The sequence below is a fragment of the Candoia aspera genome, chromosome 5, assembly GCF_035149785.1.
Source record: "Candoia aspera isolate rCanAsp1 chromosome 5, rCanAsp1.hap2, whole genome shotgun sequence".
In the NCBI taxonomy this organism is placed as follows: domain Eukaryota; kingdom Metazoa; phylum Chordata; class Lepidosauria; order Squamata; family Boidae; genus Candoia; species Candoia aspera.
In genome coordinates, this window is record NC_086157.1 from 87,172,131 (window position 1) to 87,195,353 (window position 23,223).

The window sequence follows — 23,223 nt, forward strand, 5'->3', positions numbered from 1 at the left end:
ATATGTTCGTGTGCGAATGTATATTCCTAGATCCAAATATTCTGCAAACGTGTGTTAAACAAAAAGTGAAAAAAGTATTAGAAAAGCTTTTACTTACAGGAATGGAATTCAACTCAACCTTTTTTGTTTTTAAGGTGCAGTGATTTCAGCATCTAAAATGTAACTTCAGGCACTCTGAAAAGAAACAGGTTAAAATCTCTTTCAGTAATAATTGCTATTTCAGATTTAATTAAAAATTAAACTTTCATAATGTTTCACCATCCAAAGCAATGCATTATCAGTCAAGCATAGCTCTCTTTTTTTTTTTTAGTTAGAAAAGCTTTTTCAGAGCAGTTTGTAATGAAGAAAGGAAATAAAGACGACACTTCAGAGTAGAAAAATATAGCTCTGAAATAAAGGTTCCCAAATAGCATTCTGAAAGGGTGGGGGGTGGATGGGAACATCTCCTGAACCTTTATATCAACAGCTAACTTATTAAAAGAATAGGCATTATAATTAAAAAAAAAGATATGAATTTACATACGCATGATTATGGGAGGAATCAGCAATAAAAAACACATACACACGGAGATTTTAGGACAAAACTGTAATGAAAAAGAAACTACTTTTATACAGAGGTATGAAATAAATGGGAAATCTTCTTGCTTTATCGATGTGCTGCTGGCGTCAGTGCTGCTAAGGCAGATTACATTCACATTTTTTAAAATTATAGTATATTTAACTGGAAATGCTTGCACAGAAATGAAAAACAAAATGTAGTATCCTAAACAACTGATTAAAAATCTCTTTTCTCAGAAAATTATATAAGACTTATACAAGAAAACAAAGGAAGAAGCAACAACTGCTTACAGTTTGGCATGGATGTTGCGCTTAGCTCACTATAGGATCAGATAGTGTTGTTGTTTTTTAAATTAAATATACACAGGTGGAATAGTGGTGTCAAAGTTTCAGGGTTATCATGCCATTCTGGGAATAGTACTGCATAGTTATAGATATAACTAAAGTATATAAAAGCAGCAAAGCAAGAATGAAAAGCCAGAATAAAAATACAAAATGGTAACATGTCCAGCCTGGATTTTTAGTTCAGACAACTTAACAAAACCTGATACCAGGTATTTACAGATATTAATGCACAGAGCATCCCTTTCTAAATCAGCATAGTGAGATATATAAAATCAGTTCACATAGCCAAAGAGTTGTTGGGATATGTAGAGCGGGCAGATGACGTTCTGAACCCTCAGAAGAGCATCTGTTTAGGTAAGAAAAAGGGTCTTGAAGGAACACTACAAGGTACACCCATTTAATAATCAATAGCTGCTTTTCTCCACATATAAAGATAGCTCTCAGTCAGTTAGCCTCGTGAAACAATATACCAAGCATCACATGAATTTTGTACATTACAGAATTTTAACTTTGAAACATCTGCATTCAATCATGTGCATGCTGATTTAGTATTGAAAACCCATTCTGCCAACCTGCAATTTGATGCAAAGATAACTGGTAACAGAACCCATTCTGCCAACCTGCAATTTGATGCAAAGATAACTGTACTCCCTGCAGAGGAATCTGCAGAGGTATCTGCAGTTTTCTTGTTTTGTATTTTGCACTATACTGGTGAGCTAGTAAGTTAGAAGTATTAAAAAAGGTCCAGAAACATTGCAAGACCGTGTTGTGTTTTCCCAGAGATAATATAACTAAATGAACCATGCATTTCATATTACATTATTCCTATCTAGTTATAGCTGCCTATAAGCTTATAAATCAGGCTCACATGCATTAGGAATTTGTGCACTATGTATGTATGTGTATCTCACACCCATCCACAAACACACACACACACACACTTCCCCATGCAATGTATTGTCTTCAGAGCAACTGCATTACTGTAGTAAACTAAACAACTGCAAGGGTCAAATGACTGAGGGAAAGAGCACAAAAAGATATAGCTATGGTTTCCTTTTAATACCTAATATGTACAGGAAGCTGAAGAGAGAAATTTGAGATTTGCTTTCCATGCTGAACAATGTAATCTCTCCTTGACTCAAAGGAATTTTTAAAATTCTAAAAAGTATCTAATTTGAGTAATGACCTAGCTGTAGTAAACAGACTAAAATTTAACAGAGAGTTGCTACTATTTACTCAAAAGGTAGACCAGTAATATGAATTCAACCATTCTTGGGATGGGGTTACACCCCCTTAAAGAATTAGGCTCATACTTTGGGTGTGTTGCTGAAGGTTTTAGCAATGGACAGGACTATGATTGCACAACTAAAGTTACAGTGCTAAATATGCCGTGTCCGTGACAAATGCCGCAGTTACCTGCTTCATGGACTACTACTGCATAATGCATTCTAGGTGGAACTGCTTTTTTCACTTTTCCAGAATACTGCAGTCAGATAACTGACCAGAGACATGGACGTAAGTATTTAACTCCCAAGTAACTAGATAATGCTTCATATCCAGGGCAGTTTAAAGTACTGCTCCTGCTTTACAAAACTCTACATGACTTGGAATGGATTACTTAAAAGAAAAGCTTATCTTTCTGTCTGAATGTAAAGATCATCAAAAAGGCTTTCCCCCCATCCTACCTCAATTGGAAACCTATCTGGGAGGAACACAACATTAGAAGAACACAACATTTGGCAGGAACACTCCACTAGAATTCAGTCAGTTAATGAAGCCCAGGTTAGTCCCATACCTGATCATCAGTTTGCTAAAGTAGCTTGAACTGGTGGGCGCCATTTATTTATTTATTTACAGTACTTTTAGATGGCCCTTGTGATTTATATGCTTTAAACTGATTTGTTTCCAGATTTTAATTAGATAATTGCAATTTTCTTTATATTTAGGCATGTCTGCTATTATTAGTGAAATAAATCAGTGCATATGGCTGATCATTCATAAAACACAAGTCTAAAGTCTTTTGGACCTTGCACTTAACTGGTGTTTTAGCCTTTTTCCCCTTCAAATACAGCTCATCTGAAATGCCATAATATAAAAGAGGAAAAGCATAAAAGTTAAAATGATATACAAACTTATCACAGCAAATTGCAATAGAAAAAGGGGGTAGATATTACATTTATACAATTGCTTCTTTATTAAGATATTGATATTCCACATTTCTATTTTTATTCTTTTTAACCCAATAGAGAGAAGTTATTTATAGGGAGATAAGATTCTGTCTGCCATCAACAGGATAACTCTCTGAAAAGTAATCATTTTGATGTTGCAGGGGAGAAATTAGCAAAAGAAAGATCAAGTTTAAAAATTGGTTGGATCAGGCTGGGGTCTGCAGGAAAAAAATAAAGAAAAAATACCCCAAATGCATTCCCCAGGGAAAAGTTACTGGCACTGACTCAGAATGCTGTGATTTCTCCAGTCTAAGCCCTCTTCCCTTCTCCGTCCTGTTAACATGACCCAAATCAGAGCATATGTGTTTTCCAGTGCACTCATACAAACATACACACATAGCCACAACATGAGTGGGAAGCAGAAGCAGAAACACACACACACACACACACACACAGATGCAACAATAACTACTGTAAGGCTTTTGATTACCCAAAGGAAAAACTGAAATCTCCTAAAGCCACTGCTGGTAAGGTGGTAAAACCTCTACCTGCTTTCCCTACCTTCTTAAAATATCCACACGGTATCAATACTAAAACTCAGCTTTAATTAATAACAGGAAATACATTGTTATTAATAATGAATTTTAAAGTATTTCATGAAGACGCTTACTATTTCTAGCTATAGCAATAACATGTATAAAATACAGTTACTTGGGCATTATTTTCAATCATTCAGACTGAAAATAACTTCTATAAAGGGACTAATTATAACAAAGGGTCAATATTCAGTGGAATACTAATACTATCAACACAATAATGGATACTTTGGTGGGGCTAGCTTTACTGAACTATAAATCACTAATTTATTTTCTAAACAATACTTCAGAATTAACATAATTGCAAGATAATCAACTAATAATTTTGTGGAGATACGGTCTTACTGCTTTTTTGCAATTGACCCCAATAAGTTGTTTTGATTATGGAACCTATTCCATCAAGGAAAAATTTCCCAGCTCCCTGCAGCATTTCTCCATGCTCCAAAAGGTTGGGCAATGCTGCAAAGCAGATTTTTGGGACTTCATGGAGAAAAAAATATGATACTAGATATTCATGCATTGCAATTATTCATAAGGTAAAATATTATGAGAAATTACTTTCAGGAAAAAAAGTCACACATCCCATGTTAATCTTAAAATCAAGGAGAAGTTATGAACTATCTTCCACAAACCCTTTACTAGATTTTGCTTCTGGTAAGAGAGATGCACAATCAAAGCTGTAAATTTAAAATAAGAAACAAACACACCATGAGATATTATCTAGTGAAATTTAATTTTTTTATTTAAAATTAGTTTGGTTTTACTCTTCTGTTAAATGAATCAGTGAATCTCTTGTTTTTATATGCTTGTGTAGTTCTTAAAGTAAATACCACAATTATTCTTGTCTTGGTAATCAACAAATCACAACCAAGTGGATTTGCATATGGTTTTTTTCCATCTATAAACTTTCTATAGTTATATAGATTAAGTATTGAACTTATGGACCATACAGTTTCCCAGAACCACAGCCCCATTGCTCAACTTAGTTTCCACTATCAAACATGATCTCTTTCAGTTCACAAAGCATCTTTATTTTAAAATACTTTTTATTCCAATAAATTATTAATGAGGCCTTTAAGCAGTAAGTAAAAAGAAGTGGAGTAACAGAACTGGGATACACATACAGAATAAATGATTCTGTGTAGTATATGCAGTTTTGTTCCCACAAGAATTGTCTGTTATATCTCTTATTTCTTTTTTTAAAAAAAAGTGAAATAATTTTACTAACAAGTCCAGCTACTAAAGCATTGGCAGATGCATCTTTTTAAAATTTAATGGATGTGTTGAAGACTAAGGCTGGAATTTTAAAATATACTAAACTATTCTTATGACTGCTGATTAGATGGGCTAAGCATTTTTCATAATACCTCTTGACACTTCCCTCGTACACAGGGTGATGACGACAAGTAAGCTGGCTACAGAAAAACTATAGTATTCCAGTATTCCAACTGTTTTCTTGCACAAGCTGTCCCTAGATCCTGTTTATGTTCCTAAAGAACAGGAACAGTTGACAGCATGCAGCTTTTGAGAGGCCTTGCACAAATAATTTTTTTACTAAATTTAAGATATAAATTCTCTGAAGCTGACAATCTGAACCTTCAATACATCTGCACGTTTGCTTATACACTTCATGTCTTCATAACATGTAAGACTCTCCAATTTCTCAAAGGTGCAAATGCTCTGATTGTTTACAACCTTCCTTTTTATATGAAATGATATTGTCTCCCATGCTTCAAATTGCTGCCCACAAAATAATACCAGTTAATAAACAGGGGATCCATAAAATCACAACTCTTTTACATACATTCTGCTGTAATATAAATAAGTATCTCTGTGTAACATATCATGCTACAGTAGGAAACTGGGTGGGTAAAGGAAATGGTGTCAGATATAAATTGTTTGGATTTTAGCAATGCCTTTCACACTGGTTCAACAAATGTACACTGGACAGTAATAAAGTAATGCAGGCAAAAATGATCTGACAGCAGGAACATGAATTATATTAGATGAAAATTGAAGAAAAATGTAATTGGAAATCACCATTAAGGCAGTGAGAGAAGGACTTCATTTTCATTAGTGAAAACTGAAAAACAGTTAAAATGAAGGAGTTTTATAAACTAAAATACTGCATGAAAGACATATTTCCATGAAAACCACCAAAGAAATAAATAATAAAATCAGTGTTCCTTCAAGATAGACCTTAGCTTCTTAGGCAGCATCTGTTTTTTGTTACATTTTAGCAGGGAATCAGATTAAAATGCCACGAATTGTTTTCTAAAATGTCCTTTGGGAAAACCAAGATTCCTTTAACAATTCTTAATATTCTGTAGCATAATGGATTATAATACTAATGACTAAATTAATAACATTTATGGTGTAAGTGTAGTTAATACAATTTACTTGGAATTTCCTTCAAGGGAAAATATCCATTATGATAGGACCATACTACTACTTTGTCTTTTATTGTATAGTTAAAAGTTTATACTTAAAGTTAGTTGGAGAACTGAAAATTCTTATAATACATTTCTCATTCAAGGGAACAGCCTTAACATTGTTTAGGTGCATGTTCATAAGAATAAAATTAATTCACAAAACAGACAACTCTGTAAAAAATGTTTTATCTCTGTGCATTTATATGATGCAATATTATAGTAACAATTGCTCCACATATATGAAGGAAGGCTATCCCAGATACCTTTTAAAAGAACCCCTGAGAAACCAAAGTGGAAATAGCTAATTTGGTGACAATAAACTTCCAAAGCTACTGTTGGGTAGCTTAAATCTGGAAGATTTAGAACAGCTTAATTAAGTAGCAAATTAAGTAAACGAGAAATTACTAGATTAGAATCATCTTCCCTCAAGCTCTCAGAGTGGAGAGATATAAATATCATATTATGTCATGCCCCGTATGGGGTTTTGGAATTTCTGAATGGACTTTGGGATTTCTCTATTTTTACGCAGTGTATATCCTGTATGGTGGTCATTGTAGCTAGATTAGAATCAGAGCACTTTTATTCAATTTGATTTCCGTTAAATTTTTAAGACATTATTTCTTAGTCAGAATCTATGGACTTACTTCACTCATTTAGACATGGCTTGAAATCCAATGGCTCTAGGCTCTGTTCTTTTGGCAATAGCTCTCCATGGCACATAGCAAGCTGCTTTAATATTTTGAAATTTCCCATGTAATGTCTCACTGCCATATGTCAAAAGTTTCACTTTTACAAGGTAAACACTTAACAATTAAAAAATGCTTGAAAATTTACATGATTTGATTTTTATAGCTTTAATTCTTTGTGGGAAAGAAGCAAGCTGGCTTTTAAGATCTAGGGAAGAAATTTGCAAATTGTCAACTTTTCTAAATATCAATTGTCATTCCAAACTTTGTTTAACACATTTTTAAAACTTCAAAGAAAATAATAAAAAAAAAAGGTTAAGACACTGGGACATTCATCTGAGCAATAATCAAGCTAGATAGTTTGGAAAAAGTATCACTAAGCTTAAAAGCTGGATGTGTTAGAAACTGAAGCCACTTTTTTGCTGAATGCAAAAAAGGTGTCCAGGATTTATAAATCTATACTTTGTGCATATTTTGAAAAGCTCATGAACTGCTTAAATTGGCCACAAAATCTTATTTTTAAAAGGAAAATAAATTCCTGAAGGAATAGTGTCTTACAGGATCAGGGAGCCAGAATTCATGGTTCCTGCCCTAAGTAAACATGACTTCCTTTGTGTCTCTTCACTCTCAATTTTTTTGTAAATATTCAGTTACGAACACAATGTGAGTTGTGTGAATCACCAGAATATGAAATACGTTTCAGTAGCCTATGACAAACTTGAGTGCACTACATTTTTCAGATTTCATGTTATTCTAAGTTAGCCTATATTTGTTATCTGCATTATTCAGGTGAATATACCACATCCCACAGACACATCCTCTGGACTGCTACCATAATGTTTAAATATGGATTCCTTTGAAGGCCACCATAATGCTTTGATATAAAATCAAATGCAAAAAATAAGTAATTCTTTTTGTTTCTTTCTTTGATAATGAAAGTATATTTACAAATACAGCAGAGCTGTTTGGTCTCTGATCCTACCAGTGACAATTTTAGATTTCTCTCTCAAACACTGTATTTTAAAATGCTTCTTTCATTGGTAAACTGCAGGAGGAAAGTTATTTTCCTTTGCTCTAAACCACATGCTACCCAGAAAGAGGAAGTCCCACACAGTAAATGTATACAGAACAGTTTCCTATGTCTGTGTGCTGCAGAAAATCCCACTGTGTTAAGTAGAGTTCTGCTAAGGCCACTAAAACGTATTACCCTATTAAACTGTGTTTCTTTATTGTTCTCTAAATGCTAATGAAATGTTCCAGTGTAGTGTTTATACAAGAGTACTTTAGAAAAGCAATATGCTAAAACCGTTTCTCTTAAAGTGACAGCAATTTAAGAGTGTGTGCTGCATAAACTGTGAGACAAACATTTGTTGCTTTATTTCTCATCGCTAAATTTAATTGTAAACCCACTACCATTTGACTGAGGGATTAGATTCTTGACACATACTTGACCATCATTGTGAGTTATTTTAAGAGAGTTTTATCTAATAAATTTTTGTTTAATCTTTTCTTACAAAATGCACATGTAGATAAGTTGCATATGAGTTTACAAATGTCATATTGCTCAAAAAAAGAGTGTAACTTAAAGCACTACACAGAAGGCTGCCAACACTAGTTACAAATTTATGGGATGCCATAATGAAATAAAAAAGAATTCTGAAATTTTTCTTCCTTTTCCAAGCTGTTTTATTTTTCCTCTAAAATTGCTGACTATCGTTATGAGCAGTTCACATGGGAAGCTTCAAGCTCATCAACAAAAAAGTTGCAAAAGTATCCATCTTACAGTGGATTTATCTTGAACAAGTACTGGAAGCTTAATACTTGTATAAAATTAAAATCAAGGAGAAGAAAATAATTGACTCCAGAGATTAAAAATATCTGATCATTTCACTTTCTTGTTCAAGCTTCCTCCTGACAAAGCTCTTTTCCTGGTTTTGGATTTTCTCAAAGCCAAAAGGTTGAGAAATTAGCAAAAGCACACTAGTTGCAAGGAGTTGTGAACTAGTCAGTTTCAGCAATAAATGAATCTAATCTTTCAAAGCTATCTAGTTCATGAATTTTGAAGTAATAGTGAACCTAAATTGCCTTCTACTTTTTGTAAAGCACACAGATTTAGAGATCACATTTTAAAACTTTAAAAAATTCCCAAACCACTTTAGGCATAGATTGTGGGACTTATTTATCATAACCAGAATTTTTTTTAAAAAGGTCAAAATCATGCTAAAAAGTGCATATCTATTGTATTATTGTTTTAATACCTAAATACAGGTAGTCCTTGCTTAATTACCACAATTGGGACTGGAATTTAGGTTGCTAAGCAACGCTGTTGTTAAGTGAATCCAAACCCAATTTTATTATTTTTGCAGTGGTCATTAAGCAAATCACATGGTCATTAAGTGAACCACATGGTCGTTAGTGAATCACATGGTTTCCTATTGATTTTGCTTATCGGAAGCCAGCTGGGAAGGTCAAATGGCAATCACATGACTGTGGAATGCTGCAACTATCACATGACCACAGGGATGCTGCAACAGTTCTAAGTGTGAAGGACGGTTGTCAGTTTTTTTCAGCACCGTCATAACTCCAGGCAAAACAAATAGCTGTTAAGTGAGGACTACCTGTATACATGATAGAAATGTGGATTAAATTAATTATAGATATAAGTTTACTTTGTGATTTATACTGTGTTGACCATAGTTTCCAGTATTTATTCATAGTTTAGGGTTTAATAGTGATTTTTAGTCTGCAAAAGCAATATAATACATTCAATAATTTACAGCTATGTTATACTAGAAAATTATAAAATCCATGCCATTTCTAAATCCCTTGTTCATTTGTATTTTACTTTGCATTCCCTCTCCTTGTCTTCCTTGTTCGTTTAATGTTTATTTTTTAATTTTTTAATTTTATTAAATTTTATCAATGCCCCTCTCCCTACAAAGGAGAGATTCTGGGTGGTTTAATCTTCAATAAAAATAGAAAATAATAAAGGCATATGAGATGATAAAAAAATAAATGATAGAAATATTGCATCTATGTTAGTTATACTGTTAGAAAGTAGCAAAGATGGATAAATGGTAAGGTGAGTCAAGAAATATATATTTATCTATAAACTTGTGAAAATGTTCCTCATAACCCAACCTAGCCTCTCAGAATGCTTTCTAACTTAGATTATTCTTTTAGGGGGGAAGTATGTTGTCCCTTGCAATTCCAATTTTCTAAGAATGCCTTATGGGCCTCCTGCAAGCAGAGCAACATACTTGAAAATAAAGGAATGCTAGAAGCTTGTGCTTTATTATCAGTCATAGAATTTACAGTATATTCTACATTTTCATTTTTTTAAATAAAATATAACATGCCACTTTGCCATTCAATTTTAAAAATTAAAAACAAATGTAAAAGGTGGAGGCAGGCAGAAAGCCAGTTGAACCACTGCTGATTTCACATTAATTTCAATATGATTAAATACAAGCTGAAAAAAATATATGACCAATTACATAATGTATTAAAAAGTAATATATTATTATTGGGGGGAGGGGGAAAAGCAACACACTGAAATAAAATGAAATCCCACTTTATCAAAAATTTGAAAGATGAACACAAATATAATAAAGTCAGTGTTATGTCTATGGAATAAAGCCTATACCATTTTTTATTATTATTGTTACTATTACTTTGCTATTTGGGAGATTAAAGCTATATATCTTTTACCCTTCAATTCTAATGAAAAACACAAAAATATACAGGATTAATAGCACAGTAATTTTGTTATTGGTAATGTAGCATCATAAAAAATAGCATTAATTTAGACCTGGAAAAGTTATACTTGCAAATAAAGTATAAATAAAGTTAGTGTGATGTCATGCATGTTTACTTTGACCTAATCCAACTAATCTTACTGAAATCTACACGAAATTTTGCAATGAATGTCTTCAATATCCATATTTGCTGTGTGAGCTGGGCTGGTTTCCAGTTTGCTTCTGGGTCCAATTCAAGGTGTTGGTTATTACCTTTAAAGCCCTACATGGCATGGGACCAGGTTACCTGAGGGACCGTCTCATCTCCATGACATCGTCCCGTCCCACCCAATCATACAGAGAGGGCATGTTACGGATCCCATCCATAAAAGAATTACATCTGGCGGGTCTTGGAAGCGTGCCTTCTCTGCAGTAGCTCCCGCCCTATGGAACATTCTTTCCCCGGAAGTGAGACAGGCCCCCTTGCTCCTGGACTTCTGTAAAAAATTAAAAACCTGGTTGTGTCAGCAGGCCTGGAACGGGAAGGGGACTAGCCAATCCTGGGGATGGCTAGCGCCATACAATGATTTTGAAAGGGCCCCTTTATAGTCACGGACTGCTAGAGAACTCTCAGCCATCTGGATTTTATCTCATTTTTATATTTAGGTATTTATTGTATTTATAACTGTTTGAATTTTAACTTTAATTTTTATTGTAAACCACCCAGAGTCCGTCCTTGAGGGGGAGATGGGCGGTGATAAAAATTTGATAAATAAATAAATAAAATAAATTCTAGAATGTACAAATACTACTTTCAAAACTATCCAAGTGCATTTCCATTATGCTTTTGCTTAGGATGGCATTTTCATTACACTGGAAGGTATACCATTATGGGTTGTTTTTTTTAACATTTACCCTGTGTTACTGAGATTTTTAGCAATTTAGTAGCCTTTCATCTATATAAGAAAATAAGCCTTTTTGATTTTTCACATTAGCTTTTCATCTAAAAATGAATTGAAAGGTAACACTTATGCTTTTTAAGCTAAGAACCAATGTGCAGTTAAACAGCTTAAGTTTATCCTCATACTTTGCATTGCTCACTACCAACTGAATGAAGCAAAGCAGTAACACCACTACAGTTACTGATATCTAAAAAATGCTCATGGGTAGCCTAAAATGTATTATGTTTAGGAAGAAGAAATAAAAAATTATTTCTGGGCAACACAATTAAAACACTAACATAGCAACCAATTACTTGGCTTATGGTACAGTGTGTCAAATATATCCCTAGTTACAAGAAGCTTAAGATTTTGGATTTTCTTCTGATAATCTAGATGAATGCAATTGTCACTGATAGCTGGGTAATTCAAAAGTTATTTAAAAATATTATGTGTTAGGATAAATATTTACCAGCTAGAATTAAATCTGAAAATAAAATATCAGCAATAATCAGCAATGTAACATGTATGAAGAAGCTAAACTGTACAACGACTTGCCTGTGAGCTTATTCTGCTACTATTTCTGGGCTATAGAGAATGAGGAGGAAAAAGGTTCATTCATATAAACTTCCAGGATGCAGATGAGAGTTTATCTCTTATAAAGTTTAATAGGATAAAAATCTCTTTTAATATATTAACATGCAAACTTGCTTTTTAAAATATAATTGACTAAAATAAATAAGGTTTTTAAAAAAATTATTTAAAAGATTTATGTCCACCTATCTTAAAACACAACTCTGGGTGGCTCACAGCAACAATAAAGACCCTGAATTATAAAAACCATAAAACTATAAACACGACCCAAACCTAGCGCCTCAGTCATCCCCTTGGGATGCACCAACAACCAACCCCAAACACCCTCACTCTGCCCCAGTGCCTGGGTAAAAAGCCAGACCTTGAAGGCCTTCCAGAAGGCTAAAAGGGTGAGAGCCTGCCTTTTCTTAATCTCTTCCCAATGAATTCACTAGAATTTACTTTAGGATTTACATAATTATTCATTTGGTCTTGTACAGAATTACTTATAAATGTTGTTCATCAGGCCATATACAATCTGTTAAAATTCCTTAAAACTATATACTTTATCCAAAATATAATCCAATGAGTCAGTTTTTTAAAGACAGACAAGCTGAATTTACAGATAACATTTTCAAATATATTGGATTCCTTTTACGTCCTATCTAGGTGCAATCTTCATAATTTATTTTTCTTTTTTCAAAGCAGAGATACATCTGCTACTGACGTAGATAAATCCATATTTCAGGCCAGGTTTTTATTTGAATTTAAATTTTTCCACTTGGAATTTTGCTAACTTAGAATGACAACTTTTACAACCCACCTGGACTGTTAGAAATATGCCTTTTGTGTTTGCAGGACACATGGATATTTGTATAGTTGTCTAATAACTAGCACATTAGGAGAATAAGTTATTGTTATTGCCAGTTACCATGTTTCCATTACTATAATAAAGATGAACATACCACACTGATTTTTTTCACAAATTCAGACCTTGTATTTTGCATTTATTATTAAAAACATTACCAGAGCCTATTCCTTAAATTATGTCCTTGGAAATGCTAGTTTAAAAGAGACTGGTCCAGAAATTGTATAACTACAACAAGGCATCTAGAACCATAGCTTAGAGGCATTCTGGTAAGACTGCAGTATTATTGTTACGAAATATGTCTTGCCTATATATAAAGAATAAAGTTTTAATTCCCAAATGACATCAACTGAAGTACACAAAAATCACACAATACATAAAAGAGCAAAGTGTTGTTGTTTTTTTAGGCTCTTTCCCTTCTTGTCGAGTTAAAAGTTCTATGCACCATGCTTGAGTCAGAAGAAAACTACATTGGCATGACATTTTTTGCTTCCATTGCTAAGTGCTATCCTGCCTCTATTGACTCTGTTCTGACTCACTGGTGTCCTGTAATGCGTGTACAGCATAGATAATAGATAAGTAACTGAATGTCAGTGAGAAAAACATCTGCTAATCAAAGAACATGGTGGGTCTGGCTGCAGGACTCCGTCCATCATCTCCTGTGTGTGTTCTCCACATTCCATTATATTGTAATTTGAACTTAATAATGTTGTGGGGAACAGAAACATTAAGGGTGGTGAGTCAAAAGTTGCATTTTTACTTAAGAATTTCTTCTCCTCTCCTCTACTAAATAGGTGCCAAATACTGGCCTCCAGATTGCTATGTTTCAGAGGTAATAGGTAGAGGACTAGAGAATGAACATGCTTACCATATTCTTGGCTGAGCAGTTGAGCACTTCTGTGACCACAACCACAGTGCTGCTGCATATAGCTGTTTAGTGGGAACACAACAGAATGGGGAAGACATTCCCCATTCTGTTGTGTTCCCACTAAACAGTTGTATGTTATTAGCCCCTGTGGCTAACCAGGACCTGAAGGAGGCAAAAGTGCCCACAACAGCTTTAAATAACCAATAGGCGCTATTCTTGTTTCCACCCAGTCCTTGTTACCTGACTTAACCTTCAATGTGATGTTTGGCAAAGCATAATAGATAATAGACACCTTGCAGCGGCATTGGGCACTATCAGCTAAAGAGGAAAAACATTAATATTGGTACAAATAAGGACAATCAAAAGTGCTATCAAATTTCACTGAAAATTGCCTGGAAACATTTATGGTTCCCTGAAGCCAAAAGTAATTATAACTCAACCAATTACTATTACTCTGAGTTGCAAGCAGGGATTAAAAAAAAACATGAAATACTATGATCCACTGAAGTGGACTCAACTGTAGACAACAGAAGCAACTGAGTCTATTGATCCCTGTCCTTCCAAACTTAAAAGTTAATACAAAGCAGCATTTCTTTACAGATATGTGCAAAATCAATACAAACTTTGCATGAAATAAGAAAATATGTTGGGGCTATTTTGGAAAATAATATGCTGGGGAATTACAGAGAAGCAACCATATAGAGTACACACATGCACACAAACACTTGTACACTGCAGAGTTATGTCGGAAATTAGTACATTAAAGACTGCGAATGTTCTGGTGGTTTTAAAAATTTGCTCAAATCATTACCAAAGCAAAATTATAAGTGATCGACTCAGCAGATTTTTATTAATCTGTGAATGGCAAAATGCAGGACAGTCCCTGAGTGTGCTTCATAAAACTGCCTGCAACTGCTGACCTCCACCCATCTAGAGACAAGGCCACAGGGCCTCTAGGATGTTTCTTTATTTAATTTATTTATTTTATAAATTTATTCACCACCCATCTCTCCCCTACGGAGGAACTCTCAGGGATCTAAAAGAGAGGTGGAGCCAGAACCAAAAGCAGGGCCAGAACACTAAAATCAGTCTCTCACAAAAGCACTTTTATGACTGTCCTGCATTTTGAGATGTTTATGTGATTTAATTATAACCATACAGAACAAAATGTATTTTAGGCACATATTTACCAATGTCAGCAAGCATCTACAGATGTGCCTCATTTATAAAAACAGAACAACAGAGTTCAGAGTTAAACAGAAGGCAAAGCATGACAAAATAATCAAGAGTTACTTTCACTTTGCCTCCATTTATTGATCAGGGAATAAAGTGTGGTACAACTAAATTCCATAGTTATATTCATGCGCTCCTGATTATTAATCATCACATCCTTGCAACTTCTACCCTGTTTCTTTCCATTACCGCATTTTTTAAAAGGGGTGGTAAGACTGTAAGAATCACTGATATAACGTTTCTGAATTTAACATAAGCATGTGTGCAACTGGTATTTGAGTATACCAAACTAAATTACAAAACATAAAAATAGTGATGTCATGTCTATGGGAGCACATAACAGCATGCTACCTGGTTCTTAAAGTGATAAGACAAAAGTTCAAAAGTTATTAAATAAACATGTATGCAGTCTGTGGAAAAAAGTCCCATTTTTGTCTATACATCCCTGCAACAGGGATGTATAGACAACACTAGCAATACAGTATGGACCTGTGTAATGAACAGACTTTCTGATGTCCTGCAATAAGCACAAAGGCCTGTGTGCATCAGGTCCCATTCTGCTTGTGTAGATGCCAACACATGTATATACGGAAATACCTTTTTCCATTTAGATATCCATATTGTACAACACATCATATATATGATATCAGGGGCTGCAGCATAATGCTGTTGCTGGAATACAACCTTCTTTAAAAAGAAGGAGTAAGGTTAGAGAAAAATGTCCCATTAAAACATAGAATATGGCACTTACAACAAAGTAAATAAGCTTCTGCTGATACATACAACTTTTACATATATATTCAACTTATATGTATCACTGTAAATTTCTGAGCTAAAGAATGTAATGATAAACAAAAAGAAACAAAACTGTTAACAATGAGATAACCTTTGTACTGAACATCACTTGTCTATTGACTGAAAAGTGATATACCAAATAACGTACGTGCATTGCCTTTATTCTAAAAAAAATTGTACCCCTTTTTCTATCCTTTTCCTATCAACGTTCCACTAGACTGTGACCTAACCAGGATATTAAGATAAATTCTATCCTGCTTCCCAAGACAGGGCAAAACGTTGTATTAAATTTAAACATTTTTAAAATATTTTTTGTCTTGCAGCTACTTTAAAATCACTTTAAGGATGTTGCTGGAATCTAACTGTGATTTGAGAAAAGAGATACAAGAATGTTTTATTTTTGTGAAGTACAGAATGAAATCCCTTTCCCCCCTCTACACATACAACCTACTTCCTCCAGGTAGCATAATTACCTATAAAAAACTTCTCGTGGCATGGGACATTAAAAAAATATCCATGTTGATAATACTCTTAGGAGTTAATTTTTTTGACTGACCAATTTTGGATTTTTTAAAATATATCTGTCAACTGAAAACCATCAGTCTGTTCTGAACAGCTTTTAACACATTTAGATTTTTTTTGTCATAAAATATTCTATTTATTTCTCAGCAGCTGGTGTCAAAAAAGTTGTTGTTTTTAAATATTACTCTTAAATAAATAAAATCTGTTTTCATATTGTGTAAAATTAGTTTTGCCTGCTGTGAGTTTGTGGCATTATGAAGTGATCAGTTCTCTCCATGAATTATTTAAAGAAAGGCTATCAAATAAACTGATAGAGGCATAATATAATATGTATAATTTGTATAAATCTGGCACTTGTGCATGTACACAGCATAGATTCTACTTGCTCCTTTCCAGCTTGCTGTTACACTGCTTGTCCCATCTCTTTTACAAAAAGTGAGGGAACATCTTCCTTTTGTATAAATGATAGCATCACTTTTCTAGTAACATACAAGATGTTTCTTTGATGGTACCAAATATATATTTAAATAACTTTACTGCCTGTTCACACAGGTAATTTGCTTTTCAGCTGGCCTTCAGTGGCATTAAAATCTTTATTTATCCTTTGTTTTAATTTCTGGTTTGACAGTGCCACATACTTTTATTAAACACTACTGATTTTGTTAGCAATTTCTCTCAGAATTATCTTGTCTTTCAGGAAAGCTGTAACTGTATAGTCATAATTATTCTCATTTTATTCTCACCACACATTTTGAAGAAAGGGGGGGGGGCTAAGGAATTTCTGTAGCTTTATAGAGAGAAATACAGCATGCCATACCTGGAATACTTTCATGTGAAAAGGACACTGTAAAGGGATACTGTATACTAATAATAATTATGGAGCAGCAGAATAAATAAATGGTCATAAATTATTGTGCATAGAAAATATTGTTTTATTTATAGGATTTATATGGCTGTCCAACTCACAAAAACGCAACTTCGCTTAGCATACAACAATAAAAACAATTACAAAACAAAGAACAAAATATCAACAAAACAGCAATCGAACACAGTTGGGACACACTAACAGATACTATACCTTGTGGTTGTCCCATGGTATTTTCTTGGAGCTCAAATGTCTATACCTTAACTCAGGCAGTTGAGTTCCAAGAAAATACCATGGGGCAGCCTACTTAACTACCCCTGTTTGTTCTTCTTTTTGCTTTACCCCTTGCATATTTTTTTCTCTTTGTATATAAAGCAACTGAGCAACAAAGAATATTCTTAATTGAGGAAGTAGTGACTACAATCTGAATTCAAATTTTAGGTGTAGATAGCTGGTGCGATATATATAAATTATCTAAAAGCTGAGCCACAGTCCAAAATTTGTCTTTTGTCACTGCACTTAATTTCACCCTCTATGAAATTCTAGAAATGTCGATAGCATGTTAACAATATAGTGATCTGAGAAGCCTTCAAAAAAGATGCATTATAACGAAGGTTAGCACAAGGTAAACATCTTTCCTTTAAAAGCAGCTGCATCTGTTGGAATACTTGCATGTTTATTGGTGGTTCCAGCAGAAGTATTGTCTGTGTAGGTACATGTACATGCATACAGATTTAGGGAGGTACTTCACTCATGCTTACATGGTTTGAAAAGTCTTTCATCTGAATACATTTCACAGCCACTTAAACTTCTACTTGAATTCTTCACTATATCTTAATCTCAACAACTGTACAGGAAAGGATAGGAATATAATTATGAATTTGAGCTGGTGAATCAAATGGTATGACTCCTCAGCACAATCACATTAAGGTATGACTAGTTTATTATATCAATCAAATGGGGAACAATGGGGTCTTGTTGAAGTGGGAAGAATGTATATTCATCTTCTGTTTGCCTTGCATGAGGGTACATTGCAATATGGATATTAATTAATGAATCACACTGAGCTCTAGATCTACTTCATTCAAGTGTCTTCATAGATTTCATTCATTTTACTACATAAATTTTGAAATTCCAAATCTTGTGCTATAACTCCAGTTACCTCATTCCTAATTTGTTAATTATTTTTAATTATAGGTACATATATTTTAACCTTATTTACAAAATTGGGGCATTTAGGCTCAATAGTCAGCATTAAGTTGGGTTGCACTACATAAACAAATTAATAATAAATAAATAACCCTCTAATTCAGATTGTTGCAAGCCATTTATTTAGCTGGCAAAAGTATGCAAAATAAATTGCCACTTTTTTCTTTCTTTTCATGCATTATACGGATGTGTGCATACATGTGTATACTTACATATACACACCTGCATGAGCACACATATAAACAAATTAATAATAAATAAATAAATAACCCTCTAAACTTACAATGCTCCTGTTTACCGATTATCCATGGCTTGACAAACCAAATGGATTTCACAAATATGAAATCACAATTCTTAACTTTAAACTTAAAAAAAAACTAAACTTCGAAGTGTTAGTGAACTCTCTGTGGCCCCACATATATATATATCTTGACAGTTCTGTGACTGATTAAGAGAGAGACATACATACATACAGCATTCTCAAATCTTGGAAGTTTATTCATTATGAAATTTAATATTTTTTCTCTACTTCATTCTATTCTATCTTCTAGTGACTGGAATGATGGAAAGAATAGAAGCTGATAAACACTGGGGAACATTTGGATATTCAGATAACTAATCCAGAGAACTAAATTTTTGGCATTGTTTAAAAGATTACATGTGAAAATAAACTGATAATAGACTATAGATTAAAAGAATTTCTTTAAATATTATATCCTTCCTCCTCTGCGAACAGGAAACTGTCTTGGATTCACCAATATATATTTTTTCGTATCGAAAAGAGCTACTGTTTGTGTTTATAGCTCCATTTTCATTTATTGTAAGATTCTATTTATTTTGTTACAATGTATTTATTTTTATTCAATCAAATGTAAGTTTAAAGAAAGAAAGAAATGGGTTTCCCTTTCTTGTTGGAGTTATTCTTTTGTCTTAAGGAAAACAAAACTTTAAAAAAAGAAAATGGCAAAACTTTTAAACCCATGAAGGTTCAATATCTCAGTGCAGCTTCCTTAAAGTTAAATTGTCAGATACACACACACACACACACACATGCGTGCGCACAGACACACACAGTATATAAGGCCTAATTAGTTACCAAATCACACATCTATAAAACATAAGCTTCACCTATGACTACAGTTTCTCACTTAAAAATAATTAATGTAACTTTCCACATGTTGTAATAATCATCAGTATGACACTGGAGTTCATATTTTGTGTTATTTCCACAGATTTTTATGTATGTATCCAATACAGTACATAATTCATACAGCCAATATAAAAATAATGTTTTTTTTAAACTTATATATTAAAAAGGTCTTCCTACGTAAAATTTATAAAACTTTAGTGGACAAAAAAGCTCACCAAAATAAAATATTTCAAACTATGTAAAGTAACATTTGTAACAGAAATATAACATAGCAAATTAAAGTTATAAAATTAAAAAGTAGCAAAGATAGGTTTGTCAGGGCATTTTATAAAAATTGTAGCAAAATTTTACTCTCTCATCTGAAGAACCTACCCAACATTTTAAGTAGTAGTATGATCTAGAGCTTGAGAACAAGGTTTAATTTTATTTAAACTGAGTAAGAATCTTCTATCTATGAGTTCATAGTTCTATCATTATTTTCAGTTAAGGTGCTGAACTTTTAATGGTGGTACTAGCAAATAGATTCAATTTCTCATTTATCCCCAAATACATGTGCAATGATCAGACTGGTTTATGTTGAAGAGACAGCTAGCTGAGTCAGTATGGCAGATTTTGATTATTATTCACCATAGCAACTTTTGCAAAACCCTTATTTCATTGTTCCCTTTGGATTCTTTCAAAGCTTTCGGCAGATTAGAATGGTCCTTTCTACTCAAATTGTCTACTAAACTGAACTTTGGAGAAAAAACATGAACATAATCTAGTCATTATACTGCACCTCTACTGCTGTGATCTGTTCAAATGCTTTTGACTCTCTACCAATTGAACTGCCTAGCGATACTAAGCAGGGCTGTCAATTCTCACCTCTACTATTTGTAGCAGTCATTGAAATCCTTGCTAACTCCATTCAGAATAAGGTGAAAAGGTTCATGATTAATAAAAAGAATGTTATAATCTTATTTATGAATGATGTTTTATTAATTTTCTCTAACTCACGGGAAATGATCCTGGACCTGAACAATATGCTTACAGAATTTGAGGAGGCAGCAATTTTAGAAGTCAATAATGCAAAATCCAAGCTAATATTTTTTAATAGTCCAAACTGAATACAAATGACTTTAGCAATTGCCTAACTTAACTTTCATTATAACCCATCAACTCAGTGGAATGACTCTCTTAGTCCCTGTAGCTGGAAGTCATTCCATTTTATTATCTGAACTATACGTATCAACAGGGATAAACAACCATTTCTGAGAAATGCAGTAATGGCCTGGAGTTCATGGTGTAGAATGCTCCTCTATTGCTTTTATTCTCATTTCTTGATCATGCTCAAATAAAGACTGGGAGGGTAATTGTATTTATATAGTAATGGCTTTATCTGGGAAAAATTAGTACTCTCTGAGACCAGAATCACTATCATCATATAGAGAATCACCTAGTTTCAAAAGACTCAAGCAAGATGGTTGCATTTAAATAGCTGTAAAATCTATTTCTATATTTTAAAAATTAACCAGATTCTAGTTGATGATGATGATGATGATTTTTTCAGTGTGTATGGCTGGCCATCTCATCTAAGTGACCTAGCTCACAATAGGTAAAAATAACAATAAAATAAAATAAAATAAAATAAAAAAACCAATATAAAAACATATAAAACCATCAACCATTTTAAAACAAAAAATTATCATGATCAGCTGCAGAATCCATCCTTACTTCAGCTCAACAGAGCCATTGCAAAAGCTCATTGCTAGATGCCCAAACATTGCAGCAGAGCCATGTCTTCAGGGCCTTCCTAACGGCTGGGAGGTTGGGGCCAATCTAAGTTCTGGGGGGATGATGGTCCACAGGGCAGGTGCCACCACAGAGCAGAAAAGGCTCTCCAGGGTCTCGCCAGATGACTCACTCATAACATGTCTGTCCTGCCAACCAGGGAGAAGCAGTAACCAGAAGCAGTAACAAGGGAAAACCCTCAAATTACCTAGTCCTATGACATATACTGAAATCCTATGGACCAAAAGGGCTGGAGGTTGCATACGAAGAAGTCATAATCATAAATTCAAACTTTTATGGAAATCCTACAGACTAAGCAGTTCTGCAAATCATTTAGGCAGTTCTAAGATTGAGACACATACATCATTCTACTCAAGCAAGGCATAATTATCTTAAACAAAGAACTTTCCCATTGTGTTGCAGAGAATGTCTATTGTTCACATTATGTGAACTTTCCCAGGTATATAGAATGAATATTTACCATTAACTCAAATATAACACAACAATTGGTAAAGTCGAACTTACCATTACAATTGCTGTTTTACATCTGAAACAATTGGTTATGATAACCAATTATCATAACAATTTTCAAATACTTCCAGAAAAAAATTATCCATATTGAAGTCATATTGTTTTTACTTTCAGCAGCAAGAATGTAATAACATCTTGCCCCCGGAGGTGAGATTAGCCCCATTGCTCCTAGCCTTACGGAGGAAGTTGAAGACCTGGCTCTGCCACCAGGTTTGGGGCAGAGAGGACAATCGACATACTTGGGGTTGGCTAGTGCCTTAAAGTGCCCCTCCTACATAATGACTGAAGAGATCATAGCCATCTAGATTTTATGAGCTGGGGTAGTTAAGAAATTGTTTTAGTTTTAGTTTTAATGCGATTTTATTAGAATTTTATTGTGTATTTATTCAAATTTTATTGTATATTTCTTTTGTATTGTAAACCGCCCAGAGTCCCTCCAGTTGGAGGAGATGGGCGGTGACAAATTTGATTGATAAATAAATAAATAACCAGACATCAGAACAACTACTTGGAAACACATTCAGTGCTTGTTTTCAAGTATCTGCATACATCCCTAACTAAGACACACCAAAATCAGCAGGATATCTTTAAAAATGGTTTGTATTTCTTGCACAAAAGTAGCAGAATATTTATTACAATGATTATATCCCAAAATTAATGATGTGTAAATTCAATCCATTACACAGTAAACCTGGATAGTAAACCCTTAATTTTTTTTAAGTTTTAAATTTTGCTTTGAGTTAAGATTACTTGTAGCAAACACAGTAGATATAAGGACAGTTTGGGATGCAATAAGGCTTACATGAGAAGATATTTATACAACATAATAGCAAACTCAAAAAGAAGAAACAAGGGAAAACACAAGTGATTTTAGATTAGATAAAAAGGAAAAAACAATCAAATCTCCAGAAAAGAAAACTATTTTGCAACAAATTAAACTTTTACAGCAGCATCTATCTATGTTAACAATAACAGAAATGGAAGTAAAAATGAATTATGCAAAACAAAAAAAATTGAATTTGCAAACAAGCCAAGGAAATGGTTGGCATACAAATTAAGGAAAGAAAAAGAGAAGAAAAAAATGGTGTTAAAACTACAAGATGGAAACACTAATAACAGACAACGTAAATATGCAAAATATATTTCATTAATATTATTCTAAAGTATATAAAGAAATTTCCCTGGCAAAAGTTGATAAAGATTTAAAGAAACAAAATTTACCTAAGATTATGGAAAAACAGAAACAAATAATGAATGGACATATAATAAGGGAAGTCAGTGAAGCCATAAAAAAAGGCTAAAATAAGGAAAGCACCTGGACCAGATGGTTACCAGCCTCTTATAAACACTTCGAGGAGGAATTACTACAGCCTTTGCAA

The 23,223-nt window shown here is 33.5% G+C and overlaps 1 long non-coding RNA gene across 1 annotated transcript in view; it reads right to left on the reverse strand.

The window, feature by feature from the left end:
* The window catches only part of LOC134498366 (uncharacterized), a 265,013-nt gene that overhangs the window by 90,361 nt on the left and 151,429 nt on the right, over positions 1-23,223 (reverse strand). The window contains exon 3 of the long non-coding RNA XR_010068028.1: positions 98-174. This is a non-coding gene — a long non-coding RNA (uncharacterized LOC134498366). The remainder of the gene's footprint in view (positions 1-97; positions 175-23,223) is intronic.